Raw genomic sequence first — 14,778 nt, 5'->3', positions numbered from 1 at the left:
TAGAACAAACTTCCAGAAAACTGTAAAACAGCTGAAACACTGACTTCCTTTAAATCTCAACTAAAATCCCACCTGTTATATTTGAAATGTAATCAGTTTACACATTTAACATCTTAATGTAATGTTTTTATTGTTGATTCTGTTACATGACTTTGTATTTTTAATGATGAAAAGACCTTTGAAATGCTTAGCTGTTGAATTGCGCTATAAAAATTACATTTGATTGATTGTCAGTGGTCAGTGGTTTATTAACATTTGTTTGACAGGAGTGTTTGGTTCGGAGATTTGTTGACAGTCCCTAAGTGAACCTCTAAGAGCTTGAGGAGGGAGCGAGAGAACGGCTGGCTGAAATTAGCGTTCATAAATTGGATCAACCTTGAGCTAAACGCTGCTTGCTTGGCGGATATTGGAATATCCGATATCCAACTCAAAACTAACTTCACTGCAGTCAATAACACAATAAAACCACCGGGATAAAGTTTGTTTTGATCTGTGGCCTGTAAAGATGGCCCTGAGTGACTGCACCTAAACGCCCCACAACGTCTGACACAGTGTCGTTGGTTCCAAAGCTCTATTGACCAATAGTAGAGGAGCTGGACATAGAAGGCAGCTCTCCTTAATAACATAATAATGCATGAGACAATGACAAAAGCAGGGTTAGTATAAGGAAATGAATGACAAAACAAAATATCTACTTTTTTTGACAAAAAAGCATGTATAGGGGAAATTTAAAAAATACATCACAGAAATTTGTGTAAGGAAAAGGAAAAACTACATATTGATGGTTTTATTTCTTATGTCAATTTTGGTCCTCCATAGCTGAGCATGGTAGGTGAAAAATAAATAAATATTAAAAAATCGGCCAAATTTGGAAATCAGAAAACTGTTGATGCACTGCTAAAACCAACACACTCGTTTTCCACACAATGTGCACAGACTCAAAGCTAAAACTGCCATGCTATTTTTGTCACAGATAAAACTTTTTCCACCTGACGTTTAAATGGTTACCACACACGGTTTCAATTCCAGATTAGTTGTCTGTTGTCTCATCCGGTCCTGCTCCTCTATCTTTATTGAAGTCTTTTGGTTGATAACAGCCTGCCATTGTGCAGACAGAATAAAAAAACATTCAAAATTATTTCCTCAGTCAAACTACTGAATTTTATTGGAAATAACTACTGACAAAATTCAATATCGTTGTTGAATTTGTCATGAGATGTGCAGCAAGAGATGTGCAAACCCTTCCCTGTCACATACATTTACCACTTTTGAGCAAAAGCTGACTACTAAACTCTGTTTCTCCAGTGGTACTATAACATTAGTACATTAGCAAACAAAAGAACACAAGCAGGATTAGATCATTGAAACAAAACGCTTGCAGGACCATCTCACACAATCATTCAGAAATGATTGTGGGAGAAATGACGAGGCACTTCAAAATTGTTTAACTGTGAAACTATGATTAATTCCTTACCGTTTCTTTCACTAATTGTATTCGTAAGTTGGTGTGTGTTTAGCCTACTGAGTCTATGGTTGAATAAACTGCTTTCATGAGAAATGAGCCCTGCATATTCAGTAAGGTTCTTACTCAACTGACTGCAATTGGGTTTTTTTTTCAGTCTCAAAGTGCTATCAAATCAAAAACCTGTTAGGTTGTGTGGCAGCAGCATTCGGCACGCATCTGAATCCTGCTCCTTTATTTGTTGCAGCAGTGGGATGGCAAGGTGGCAATGCTTTCCACTTCTGAAAAACTCAACTATTTTAACGCGTTACCTACTGAGTTTTAGGAGATGTCTGTTCTGCTGGTAGCTTTATGGTTGTAGTTTGTAGGATCTGTGGGAGCCATATTGCCTCTTGTCTGAGACTGACATTACAGACAGTCTCAGCTGAGCAGCTGAGCTTACCATTCTCAGCTGCTTTGTGAAAGCTACCAATGTCTTACTCTACACAAGGATCTTTGGGTGGATCTTCACTTCATGCTCATGTCTGGAGCCATTAAACGAGACAGGAGATGCTGTTAAAATAGTTTTGAAAACTGGAAAACATTATTTAAAAATAAAAAATAAAAATTAGGGGTGCACTGATTGCAAATTTTCAGCAAATTACCAATCTTTAAAAAGCCTATTTTAGTCTGACATTAAAATTTGTTTGATGATGTGAAACTTCTAAAGTATGGAAGCAAATACAAGAGGTGCACCAATTGCAGTTTTCTGGAAAATGAATTGTCCCTGAACTTTAAAAATTACAGCTTCCGATTTTAGCCAATACAAATATTTGTCCAAAAAACGTGTTATAAATATAGCAACGAATTCACTAACTTGGGTGACTATTGTTAACCCTCAATGTGAAGACATGACCTGGTGGATAGGTGTATCATTCAACCATTATTTTCTCATGTCAGAAAATGATGGTAATTGCACTCAATTTATCAGTGCAGTCACACATATATATTAAAAAATTATAATAATGCTGTTAATAAATTGGACCTGGCTAATAAAAATGTTATCTCAACAGTAAATAACTGCATAAATAAATGTGAAGGTGTGTATACAAGGCCTGAAATTGTACAAAGGAAAAAAGTATTTGAATCACAGAATAAAAGCTTTTATGCAGCAACCACATTAAGTCACATCTGCTTTAGCACATTATTTTGTGTAAAGACTAGTCTACTGATCTAAATAATAACCAAAACAAACAACGATACAAAACAACGTCCGACAGAGAAAAAAACAAAAAAAACATCTCCAACTGGGTGGTTTGGGAATGGAGTCCCACCCTGTTTACAACACTGAGAACAAAAACAAACTCCCTCAGAGGCGCCCGGGCAAATGCAAGTCACACACTGCAAGCAATGCAGCCAAACAACAACGACGACTGAGGATCTATGGGAGAGCAGGCATTCAAACGGCAAACACATTGTGCATCCCCACATGTTCAGAGGGAATGACACGGGAGAGTGAGAAAGTGCTAGCGAAAGACAGAGAGACCGAGAGAAAAGCGAGAGTCGGTGTGAAAGTGGAATTGGGTAACAAACAAAGTCAAATACCACCCGCGCCACCCCGCTCTCAGGTCAACTGAATCATCAGAAGTCAGGGAAGATACAGTCACCACCTTCCACGAATAGCTCACGAAACCACATCAGTATGACTTCACCGTGGCTAACGCAGCACTCTGAGAACACTCTACCTCAATATCCAGGCCACTGGGAGAGAAGCAGTAATGAATCTTAGTTAACAAGGTTATTATCACGGAAGGAGCAACGGCGTCAGGAGGGACTTCACATACATAAATCCCTTCCATCCACTTGCTCTTTACCGTTGTTTTTAAATGCTCAGGTATGTTGAGAGAGAGAAAAGGAAAGAGAAAGAAAGAAGGAAAAACCTTTAACTTATCTTTATTCAGCACAGTACCACAAAAACCACTCACATTTCAATAGTACAAAAATGCACTTGGCACTAATATGATGAGTTTAATCTCAGGCTACGTGTCGTGTCAGTAAACAAAGAGGCTGAATAAGGGACACAGACCCATTTAGTCATCTCTGCTCTAAGCTGACAAGTGTTTTAATGGCTCACATTGGATGATGAGAATAACCTGCAGACTTTTATCTTTGCTCCACATTCATCAGCCTGGTAGCACCTTCACCTAAACGCAGCCTGTTCTGCATCTTGGGTAATTACTGCATCCCAATTACCTCCCAGTCTCTAAACATAAATTAAATAAACAAGCAGCAACCCGTCAATTAGGAGCAGCCTTTCATGATGCGTGTTTAAAATTATGTTTTATGTACAAACACAGGAAAACCAGCGGTGAGAGAAGGGGGCGCTGCACTTCAAAATGAACCTGTATATCCTCTAACTGTAGCTAGGAGAAATCTGAAAATATCAAAATGAAGAGTAATCAAAAGTAGAAATGCACTGATTGTTGAGAAACGGATCAGAATCAAACAATTTTTTTCTTGATCACCTAAGACATCAGCAGGATCACTCCATAGTATGAAGTCCTCACTTCATACTATGGAGTGTGGACTCAGAGTGCACATAAGAATTCAAGTGAGCAGGTTACAAGCGGGCAAAAATTTGAGAATTGGGACAGTATGCCCCTGTGTCAGAACTTCAACATCTAAAATGGTGGGACTGGTCACTGTTAAGGCATTTGTGCTGCTAAAAGTACAACTACAATAAAAATATATATATTTTAAATATACAGTATAGGTATTTTTGCTTTCCAAAGTCATCACTGGACAGGGTTTCCCTCAGTGTATTATAAGCACCGATGCTGGTTTGTTTTTATTTTGCGGCCACACCATGCCGTCTACTTGTCTACTTAAAGTCAGGTAGAGTTGCTGGGATCAGAAAAACTCATTCCATAAAACTTGAGTAACCAAAACAGTCTCTGTGGCACTTATTAAAAATTCAATAGACACAAAATGGAAGAGCTAAAAAAGGCACATAAATTAAATCTCCCCGTTTGTCCCTCTACATTCAGCAGCAGAGAGATGCGAAGTGAACCGGGCCTAGCTCATCATACAGAGCCGGTTCAAGGTTGCGTGAGGCCTTGAGTAGAATTTGATTTAGGGGCTTCTCTTGCACATCAGCATCGCTGACAGCATTTCAAAATAAATGTAGTAAAATCTGCAAAAGGGGCATAGTTTAATTGGCCAACTTTAAAAGCAATCAGTGATAACTAGTTTATTAAGATGTATTTGTGAACAAACGGAGCTAAAACTAAAAGTTTAAACTCACAGCATCAGATTATTGCTATGGTAACAAAACTAACTATGGAGATTGTTCTTTGAACTTTTACAAAGCAAACCTCCCAGCACTTTAAAATATTTAAATGTTAAGTAATTTAAAATATTTTAATATATCTATGCTGAAACCATTAAATTAAACAGAATTGATATTCTCTTAGTTCATTTATGCTAAATGTGATTAGCATTATATTATGTTTTGAGATCCAATAACTGATTGTTTAATTTGGATTTAACAAAAGCGCAAATTGTTGATATTTATTTATTTATTGAAACCTTCTTGGTTATATCCGACAGTTCAAATGTGTTTTATGACTTGTTAAATATGGAACAAAATTCAATGTAATCACACATGTTCAATAGAGTGAAAAAAAAATATTTCAATACTTAGAAATGTATTTATTTTTTCTCCGTTTTTGCGACAGACAGCTTGCTCTGTGAATGTTGCCATATTTCCAAGATGGCAAAAAATAGACATTAAAATGTACCGATATTCAATTTAATGTCTGCGATTTTAATAATTAGAGACATGATTACATATTCAGCTGTTGCTAAAAAAAAAAAAAAACATCTTCTTGTGGCTAAAAGTTAGTTTGGTAAAAAGTGGAGCTAATCTGCTAACAAAGATCAAGTTAAGGACAAATATATGGCATATATAAAAAACGGGGAAAAAAACCTGATGCTACATTGTGAAAAATAAAAAGACTAATGGAACTAGACTGTCCTTAAAAGAAACTATGAATGTTGTTACTTTATAGACCAAAAATGTTACAAGAAATTTCTTAAGGAACTCTGACATCAATTTTCTTCCCCTCTATCCCGAGAAGAAAACATTTGTTTAAAAATTATGAGATTGCTCATAAAATAAGCAAATAACTTTCAATTCCACTCCTACAAAATTTTAAGATGTTAATTTCAAAAATATGTATGAACTTTTCCACGGAATGACTTTCTGCAAAAGAAATTCAAAATTAATATCAATTCCTGTGTATTTTGTGACTGAGATTTTGAGACAAACTTTAACTTCATGAATGTTTTTAGAAAGATTTTCAAAAGTGGATATTGTACATAAAATCTATTCCTTCTTTAAGTTTCAATATAATAAGATTTGGTCTTCTAATAGGATGAAGAATTAAATTATGATATTAATTTAATCCTATGGCTAAGTTTTTATCCACAAATACCGCTTTCTAAAAATCTCCTCCATTTTTAAAGTTAAATAATTTTATTTAAGTGCTTAAACACTGCAACATCAGAAAAGCCCAATATTTCTACCAATATGTTGTTTAATTTTAGATTTGAAATTCATCTTGCATATATATCATTTTGTTTTACTGTTCTCACAGTTAGTTTGTGACTATTCTTTTTCAGCTCAGTTTATCATGTTAAACGTTTTTGTTACAAATGTGTGCCTTGTCATACTTGAATTTTCTATAAAGACAAAAATAAAGACGGAAAAAAAAACATTGCCATAGTTCCGCCTTTTAACTCAAAACAGCGCATGCAGCAATGATTGTAGGTAATACACTTTGCTGAAGTCCACTTAACGCAAGGGCAGAAATAGGACTTAAAATGGGTGGGGCACAAGTCGGTTGTGGGGAGTGTGTGTCACACTACGCACTTCAACGTTAACGTGCATTAGAAGTACACAAGGGTGGAAGTGCGATTATTGGAACAGGGCCTATGGCTTCCCTTTCTCACCTTTGATTATCTGCCTCTCTTCCCTCAGTCTGTCAGGCTGTTCCTATTCACAGCTGTTGTCTATCACCTCATTGTCATCAGCTGCAACCAATGCCACTCTCCCGTTTTTGTATTTATAGCCTGGCCCGTCATCGAGGGGAGTAGAAAAGCTCCCCAGGATGTTTCTCATTCCCATTATTCTCATGTGGCTTAGAATAATGACTTTTTCTCAGAATTCTGACTTGTCCTCTCTCAGAAGACTAATCAGAATTATATAAAAAATGTTTGGGTTTTTTTTTTGCTTTTTGCCCGGTTCTGGGCTACACAGTGGCGAGTTGGTAGCACTGTTGCCTTGCAGCAGGAAGGTCCAGCCCGGGGCCTTTCTGTCTGGAGAGTTCTCCAGACAGAAAGCGTGGGTTTTCTCCAGGTACTCCGGCTTCCTCTCACAATCCAAAAACATGTCTGTCAGGTTAATTGGTCTCTCTAAATTCTCCTTAGGTGTGAGTGTGCATAAATGACAGGGCAACAGACTGTCCTGTCAGTCTGTTGCCCTGTGATGGAATGCCAGGGTGACCAGCATCTCTCCCGTTGACCGCTTGATATAGGCACCAGCACCCCTAGGGACCCCAGTAGGGATAAGCACGTAAAATAATGGATGGATGGATTTTCAGTTCCTCATGAAACTCTTCAATATTACACACCTGCCTCAGCCCTGCTGTCTTTGGGTTCTTTACTTAACTCTAACATGAAGTTGGTTCTTGTGTGGTCATGTGCCAGTGATGAAGCACAGGATTGTGGGTAATTTAAGTAAATCACCAATATGGTTTCCCCCCCCGACCCCCAGGTACTGAAAATGTAGTACAATATATACAGTATCAGCAAATATTGGCTATAATATGTGCCTATATGAAAACATTAATATCAGACATCAACTCTAGAACAAATGTTCAAATCTGCGGATTCCTACTTATTGTCCAGTTTTCCTAATGACTATAACACAGAAAAGAGAAAAAATTTAATGACAAGGTCATTCTGGTGCATTTCATCATATCACACTTATTTGATTGGTCCTACCCTTGAAAATGCATGAAAGAAGTTTGCTGTTGGCCAATGTGTTTACTGACTGAAAATAGTTTCTTGGTTCTCAGTTTAATTCATTCATTGAATGAGAGGAAAAAACTGACTTTGACCTGCAAAACCCTTCAGGCCAATTGTGGAAAATCGGCCGATTCCAATTTCTGGCTAGTTGATGTGTGCATTTTAATAATCTTGTAATTCATTTTCTACCACCCATAATCAAAGCCAACATTTTTTTCTCTTGTGTATTAGAATCCTTAAGAAAAAAAAGACAAAGATTGCCAACATTGGGGGGAATTTGGATTGGCTGGAAAAAGACTCATCCATATTTCCAATTAAATTGCATGTGTGTGTGAGTGTGTTTCAATCAGGTAATGTGTGCTGGGAATTAAAAATGTTGCAACAGCTAACGGGTCCAAAGGCATAACACTGGAACAGAGCGTTCTACCAAGAAAGGTTTTTTTTTTCCTTCATAGATGAGTGAAGAGGGACAGCAAGATCGTTGAATTCAAAGGCAAAACAAAAAAAGAGAAAGCAGCCGCAGTAAGAGTCTGTCAACAAAATCTGCATTGCCGTTCTCTCCTTGTCTCCATTATGCTCTCCTGTCTCTCCTCGAGCCCCGGCTGAGATCTGAGCACTCTGATGGCTTATCACATAGCAAGCAGCGGGCTAAGCCGGAGTGATGCGCCCAAAAGACATGATCAAAGCACGCCGACTTTCCAGCCAGCGAACAATGATGGAAGAGCAGGCCCTGCCATGTTGTGTTTCTTATTAGGCTGCAACTGCCAAACGAAAAAACAGCCAAGAAGTCAAGGATGAATGGCCTCCAAGAAAAAAAACAACTTGAATTTACATTACACTGCCTCCTATGTTTATCAGGGGCTTAAGCAATAGTTCATATTAGCGAATGTCAGTTTTTGCTCCACTCGTTATCCCATTACTCAGATAAAACACAGTAATGATTTAATCTTTCCGGCCAGGCCACACAAGCTTACATTTTCAAGTGCTCAACATCAAGCTCCAAGCAGCTTTTTAAGATCTCAACACTTTGATATAATTGAAGTCTGTTTTTTTTTTTTTCCTTTTTGTAGCACGAACAGAAAGAACCTGCGAGATAGCACCAGAAAGCCACTGCAGCAGAAGAAAGAAAGAACAAAGTGGCGGTGAAAAAGGAGCATAAACAGACAAAGAAAATGCTTCACAGATCTAACCACACCAGTTTGACTGACATGATTTCTGGCAGTGGCAGCACAAAAATATCAAACCACACAACCTGTTATGAGATTAAAAAAAGTGTTTTAATTGCTTTAAGCCAGGATTCCTGTGTGCTGTGTAAAATGATATTTGTTTGACCTACCCTACCTGTGTGCCCAGCTATGGACTCTGTAACTAGTCCATTACAATGAGAAGCACACCATGTGCTATTCTGAGTCTGGATAAAAAAATTATAAAAACATAGCAAAGAGACAAAAGGACAACAAAAAATATTGGGATTTTGATTGTACTTTTTAATGTCCTTCATGTTAATAGAGACTGGAATAGGGCGATTTTCATATTAACTAGTTACAAGTTGTTACTATGAGACCCCTTTCAACTTGTTGTCTTTCTCCCAGTCCACATTATTACAGGTAATGATTGAAACCAGCTGACTCAGGTAAAATAATAATTATTGGTTAAACAGACAAAAATGAAAAACTCCCCCTATTTTGAATCCATAAAGGCATCAATTAACAATAATTGAAAGTTTATTTCCATCTTATTTTCTAATAGAGCTGAAACTACTACATATACAAAGGCATTTATAAACATTTAATGAATTTTAATCATCAAGCTCTACATGTAAAGTTAAATCTAACAAGCTAATAAATCAAATATTTTGAGGGTGTATTTTCTACTTGCATACTAATGTGGGCAATGTCATATAAAAAAATGTATTTTTAAATAAAAGGTTGTTTTGTTGCAATTTTAGGCACATAAAAAAATTATTCAAGTTCTGTAGTACAATTTTACACATGCTTTTATTCTTTATACGTTTCTAAGTTGTCAAAGTTTTTACTAATTTTAGGTTAGATTAGCTGTAGTGAAAATGTAAAAATTAAAGTTTTTTTTAATTAGCCAAAAATTTAGGATAAGGAGCTTAGAGTTTTGCTAGATTTTCAAAAGTGGGATCGGCTAGGAAAACTCCAATCAGTGAATTGTAGTCTGCCTGTAGTTTTAGCAATGGCAGAGGAGGAAGTGAACAAAGCTGTTCAGTCTGTGCTGGTCATACTTCCAAATATTAAATTAACATCAACAGCCGCCTCGTTCGTATCAGCTCTTCTCTCTTTGATGTGGAGGATGGTTATTTACAGCACAAATTCAAGTAAGCCTTCATAGCGTCTAACTGGCTCATTACATACATCACGTACAAACGTTAGCAAATGAGGAACATTGAAAACTCTAACACAGTCCATATTTCAAGCAATCGTTTCTCAATCGCCTGGGGTCCAGACCCCGTCTGGATGAAAGAAATACCAGATTAATTCGGGAAGCACCATAGGGGGGTTGTCCGGGCACACCAACCTTTTCTAACCCCAGAAATATCATTCCGCCACCTTCCTTTGTTGCTACATTTATGTAATGATTGCAGGAATGAGTGTGCTGCATTTGTATCCATACTTAGTGTACTCCCCCCGATTATTTTTGTGTCATGTGAATCAAACATGCAAAAAAAAAAAAAAAAAAAAGAAATTCATACTACAAATTAATCTAGTAGAAAACTTGTCGCTCGTCTTGCTTCCGTCAAAACATGAATGGATTAGGGCTCTTACGATTCCTCAAATGATTTGAGTACCTCAAATTTTTTAAATTTCTCAAGGAAAATTATCTCCCTTGAAGCTTTGCTAAATTATGTTTTATTATTTAGCACACTGTGTTGCAGTTGAGTGATTGTGTTGCGCAACACTCACTTCTGCCTAGGACTTGTTAATGAAAGCATTTGAAAATTTGGTCTCCTGGACCGAATTTTCAAGTTCGGTCCGGGGGATTTCATTAATTGATGTTAACATCCGGGTTTTTATCATTTTTCGGGGGATCAATAGGCATCCTTAAAACGACTGGCACAATGCATGGGGTACAACAGGCTGTCTCCTCCTGGAGTTGCTGCCTTGTGGCAGAGTGAACTGTGGTGAAGAGTGTGGTGGGTGTATTCATACCGGTGAGCGGATAGACTGAACACAGCGGGTGGCTATACTGTAACCGATCCTTGACGAAAGTGTAATTTTACGGACAACCTGGAAAATAATTTCATATCGTCCTGGTTGCATCAAATGGGTGGTGGAGCGCATCCTGATGGTACATAGCTGGCAACGTGTTCCTGTGTGTGACGAACAAGCCAAATTCAGGCACTCGCATAAATATAAAAGCTGTAAATGGCTGAGCATAAACTAAAGACTACAGTATAACATTTTTTTTAGAAGTGTCTTTGTGAACCTGCCTATTTTTTATTAAATTGAATGTAATTAGAGATTTTGTATAACTTTTGTCCAGGTAAATTTAAAAACAAAGCTACTATTGTTACAGGTTAATTTTCTAAACTACATAAAAGTAATTGTGCCGGATGCCCAACTATGAAAATTTGAGTCAATGTTGACATCCAATAGTAATGCTGACGTTATGGTAGAATTTACCAAAGTTTTATTTTATCACATTTTTATTTGATTACTAGATTGTCAGAATAATTGACAGAATACTTGATTACCAAAACAATTGTTTACCACAAGCTTAAAATTGATTAAATTAATATGAAAAAAGAAGAAGCAATTGAACAAATGCAGCTCTTATTCCCACACTGGACCAAAAATAACGCCTTTTATCTCCAAGCAGGGGTGCTCAGCCAGTTTACAGCCCCTCAGTGCCCAGCGCAGGGTATTTCAATGTGTGTTCACAAATACTGAGCAGTCAGATGAAAGAGCGAGCCGCTTCATTCGGGGATGGGAGAGTCCACTCGTTGAATGCATGAGTGACTGATTTTCTTAGCAGCTCAGACCTGAGCTCTGTACAAAGCAGAGCTGTGTCAGCCTGAAGAGGCCAAGCAAGACACAAAGGTTTTCCAAATAACTCACAAATCACAGATATTGTGTCATAACAGTGGTATTCTTCAAAGTTCAACTTCATTCTCTTAACTGTTCCTCAGGCCAGGTCGGTACATATTCACTCACGGGGTAAAAGAGAGCTTATTTATCTCAGATGGCAACGCCAAGTAATCCACATATGACACAGGAAAAACTGTATGAAAATACCCCAACCCTAAAACCTAGGTCAGCATTTGTGAAGGTCCATTTCTGCATAAGTGAGCACACAAACCCAAGCGCCTGTTCAAATATTCTCTCTCTCTTTTCTCATGCAGCTCATGACAACAGCCCAGCAGCAGCACTGTTTGATCTCCAATGTTTTCCTTAATCTAGGTTGTCAAGGTTCGCTTGTTGGAGGCTGTTTACTTTACTTCTCCAACAAAAAAAAGTTACTCTTTTTCCCTCCCCTTCAGACAATGACTAATCCTAAGAAACAAGAAGGAGGGAGCAACGCCAGCCAAAGTTAAAACTGCAGTTTCTCTTTTGCAAAAATTTTCAGTGGCTCATATTTACTGTATAAAACACTGGAGAGATTAAAAAATAAATAAAAATACAGTGTTCCTGTCTATTTGCTTGTTTTATTCCAACGTATAATATCGCAACAATTTTGATGTAAACACAATACTAAGCAGTCAGATGAAATAGAATGCAATACAAGAATAGTTTTGGAAAAAATCAACATAAACTTTGCATTAGATGGTATAGTCAGTAAGTTTGAGTTGCCTTAATGAATAAACTTATTTATTTTAAGTTAGCAGGACATTAATAAAGACATATGAAAAAGTATTTGTTTTCCACAGTGAAAAGAACATACAAATAATATTACTCTGAATAGTGGAGATGCAGGGGGGGTAATTTTAATAGAAATATTATAAGAATGGGACAGCCATAAATACTGTCTTTAAGTTAATAATTTTGACAACTAAGTGCAATAAAAGCAAAATCAAAAAATACTGTAAATGGAATTTTGGTGGGCAGAAAATATTAAGTGAAAAAATGATTTCCATTTTAATTGATTACATATTTAGCACTTATGCTCAATGGCATTATAAGTGCTAAATATAAACTCAGCATTAAATCCTACTTAATGGTACTTAAACGTCAGCAGTTCTTCTCTGACAGTCTGAATGAGAATGGTGGTGATAAACTGACAAAACTCTTAGAATTATTCATTAATATTTCTGAATAAAGATCCTAAAATATACTTGAACATTTTTATAAATGTACTTATTTAACTAAATTTGTAAAATACTGACATTTTTTGAGATGCTGTGCTAATCTAGCTGTCCCCCTGTGCCTAAAAGAAAATGAAGAAAGAATGAGAAAAGGAAAATGATGAAAGTAATATTATACAGAATTACTGAAATGACAACACTTTTTTAAAATCCATTTCAAAAAAGTGACAATTTAACATTTTACTTGACAAGCACATGCAAGAAACACAAAACACTAGCAAGTTGACATTAGTGCTAAGCTAATGGTATCTCACTTCAATGCAGAAGCTTTCTCAAAACCAAATTTCATAACAATTTTCTAATGCAGACACTAATCCAGTCCATATAAATACATCAGCTACAGTTCTCTTTGACATAAAGAATGAGAATAACACTTGACAGCTTCAACGTCTTTGGTTAAATTCTAATCAAAGTGTTCAGATGGGTTTGCTACCAAAATAAAATTAGCTAATGTTGCTAGAAAAATAACAAGAAACACTGGATTTACAAACTAACATGCAGGTGGGGAAACATGTGTCAAGCAATTTAAATTGGTAGCGTATAATACTCTTTACATTTTGGGGGAGGGGGTGTTAGTCAGTGTAAGCATAAATATATCAACTTAGTACATACAAGTTGAGATCTGTCATGAAGCATGTGGCAGAGAGTTTGAGTACGAGAATTAAGAATGATTTAAGTTTGTAAACATCCTTTAGTTAGATTAGTAATAGTGTTAATGCTTAAGTTGCTGGAGAGCTCAGCTCCTTTAATTCTGAGGCACCAATGAATGGCATGTAAACTGAATATTTAGTAGAAACACTGACATGGAACTTTGTTAGTATAGATTTAAAAAGTTTATTTTTATGTCAGTAACATTTTATGCCCCAATCAGACCAAAATTATATTCTTTTTTTTTTTTACAGTGGGAATTTGGAACAGATTACTAGACTAATTATAGAAATTAGGTAGAATGACTAATTTGAGAAAGAACATTTATAAAAATAGCTGAAAATGTATTCAAATTATTCAAATGTTTACCTGTTAAATTCACATATTTTCTGTACATAAATATTGATTTTAATCTATTACAAAAATGTTATTGATAAAGTCTGTTTTTTCAGTGAACATTTACATTGAAAGTTGTGAGAACTGAGTATTTTTTATCCCCACAAAGTAGTTCACAAATGCTTTGAGGTAATGAAAAGTTGACTATAAATGAATATCCGCTTTAGGAGAAGAACTATGCAGCCTTATCTCCTAGTAGGGACCCACACATAAAACAAACCGCGTCTTTTATGGAAAGGTAAAAACAAAGCCGATGGAGTGATAGTAAATGTCATGACGAATCATAGTAAGTGCAGTTCAAATGGCTTTTTCTGCTTTTTTGTTTTTTTTGTTAAGGGGACAGCTAGCACGTGGGGAAAAGTTCCTTCCCTGCTAAAGAAATCACAGCAAATTTTTCGATTCAACCAAATAAAGTTAAAGATTAACGGTGAAAACTTATTCTTTGCAAGTAAAGCTGTAATTAGAAGCTGTGTGGCTACCGCTGCTTGTTCGCTCTTTCCATCTTTCCAGCTGTAACTAAAGAGTTGGTTGGGGGGGAGTTTCTCCGAAAGGTGCATTTCCCCCCAGGGGCTCGTGAGTAGCTTCAACTTCAGTTAACTTTCTGAGAAAAAAACGGGACACCACGACACACAACCGCGATAATAAACTGTGCTACCCACTAAGTTTTAGCAGCACGGTTAGTGAGTTTGACTCGCTTTGTTTAATCATTTCAGGAGCGAAGTTAGACTCAGTGCGAGCAGCAGAAGGTATCTAAAGGCGAAACAACAAAGCTAATGTTAACATGAGGAGAGCTGTGAAACTTACCGGTAGGAAAAAAAAGCTTTACAGAGGCGAACGAGCGGCGCACGAGGAGGGTTAAAGAGGAGGGGAGGGGGGG

At 36.7% G+C, this 14,778-nt stretch overlaps 1 protein-coding gene across 1 annotated transcript in view; it reads right to left on the bottom strand.

Annotated features, from left to right (window-relative positions):
* foxp1b (forkhead box P1b) overlaps positions 1–14,721 on the bottom strand; it is a 361,422-nt gene extending 346,701 nt beyond the window's left edge. Inside the window, exon 1 of the mRNA XM_017304814.1 lies at positions 14,706–14,721. The gene's annotated coding sequence lies outside the window, so the exon portion shown is untranslated. The remainder of the gene's footprint in view (positions 1–14,705) is intronic.
* Between the last annotated feature and the right edge of the window lie 57 nt (positions 14,722–14,778).

The sequence above is a fragment of the Poecilia reticulata genome, linkage group LG5, assembly GCF_000633615.1.
Source record: "Poecilia reticulata strain Guanapo linkage group LG5, Guppy_female_1.0+MT, whole genome shotgun sequence".
NCBI lineage: Eukaryota > Metazoa > Chordata > Actinopteri > Cyprinodontiformes > Poeciliidae > Poecilia > Poecilia reticulata.
This window is presented reverse-complemented; position numbering and strand designations above follow the sequence as displayed.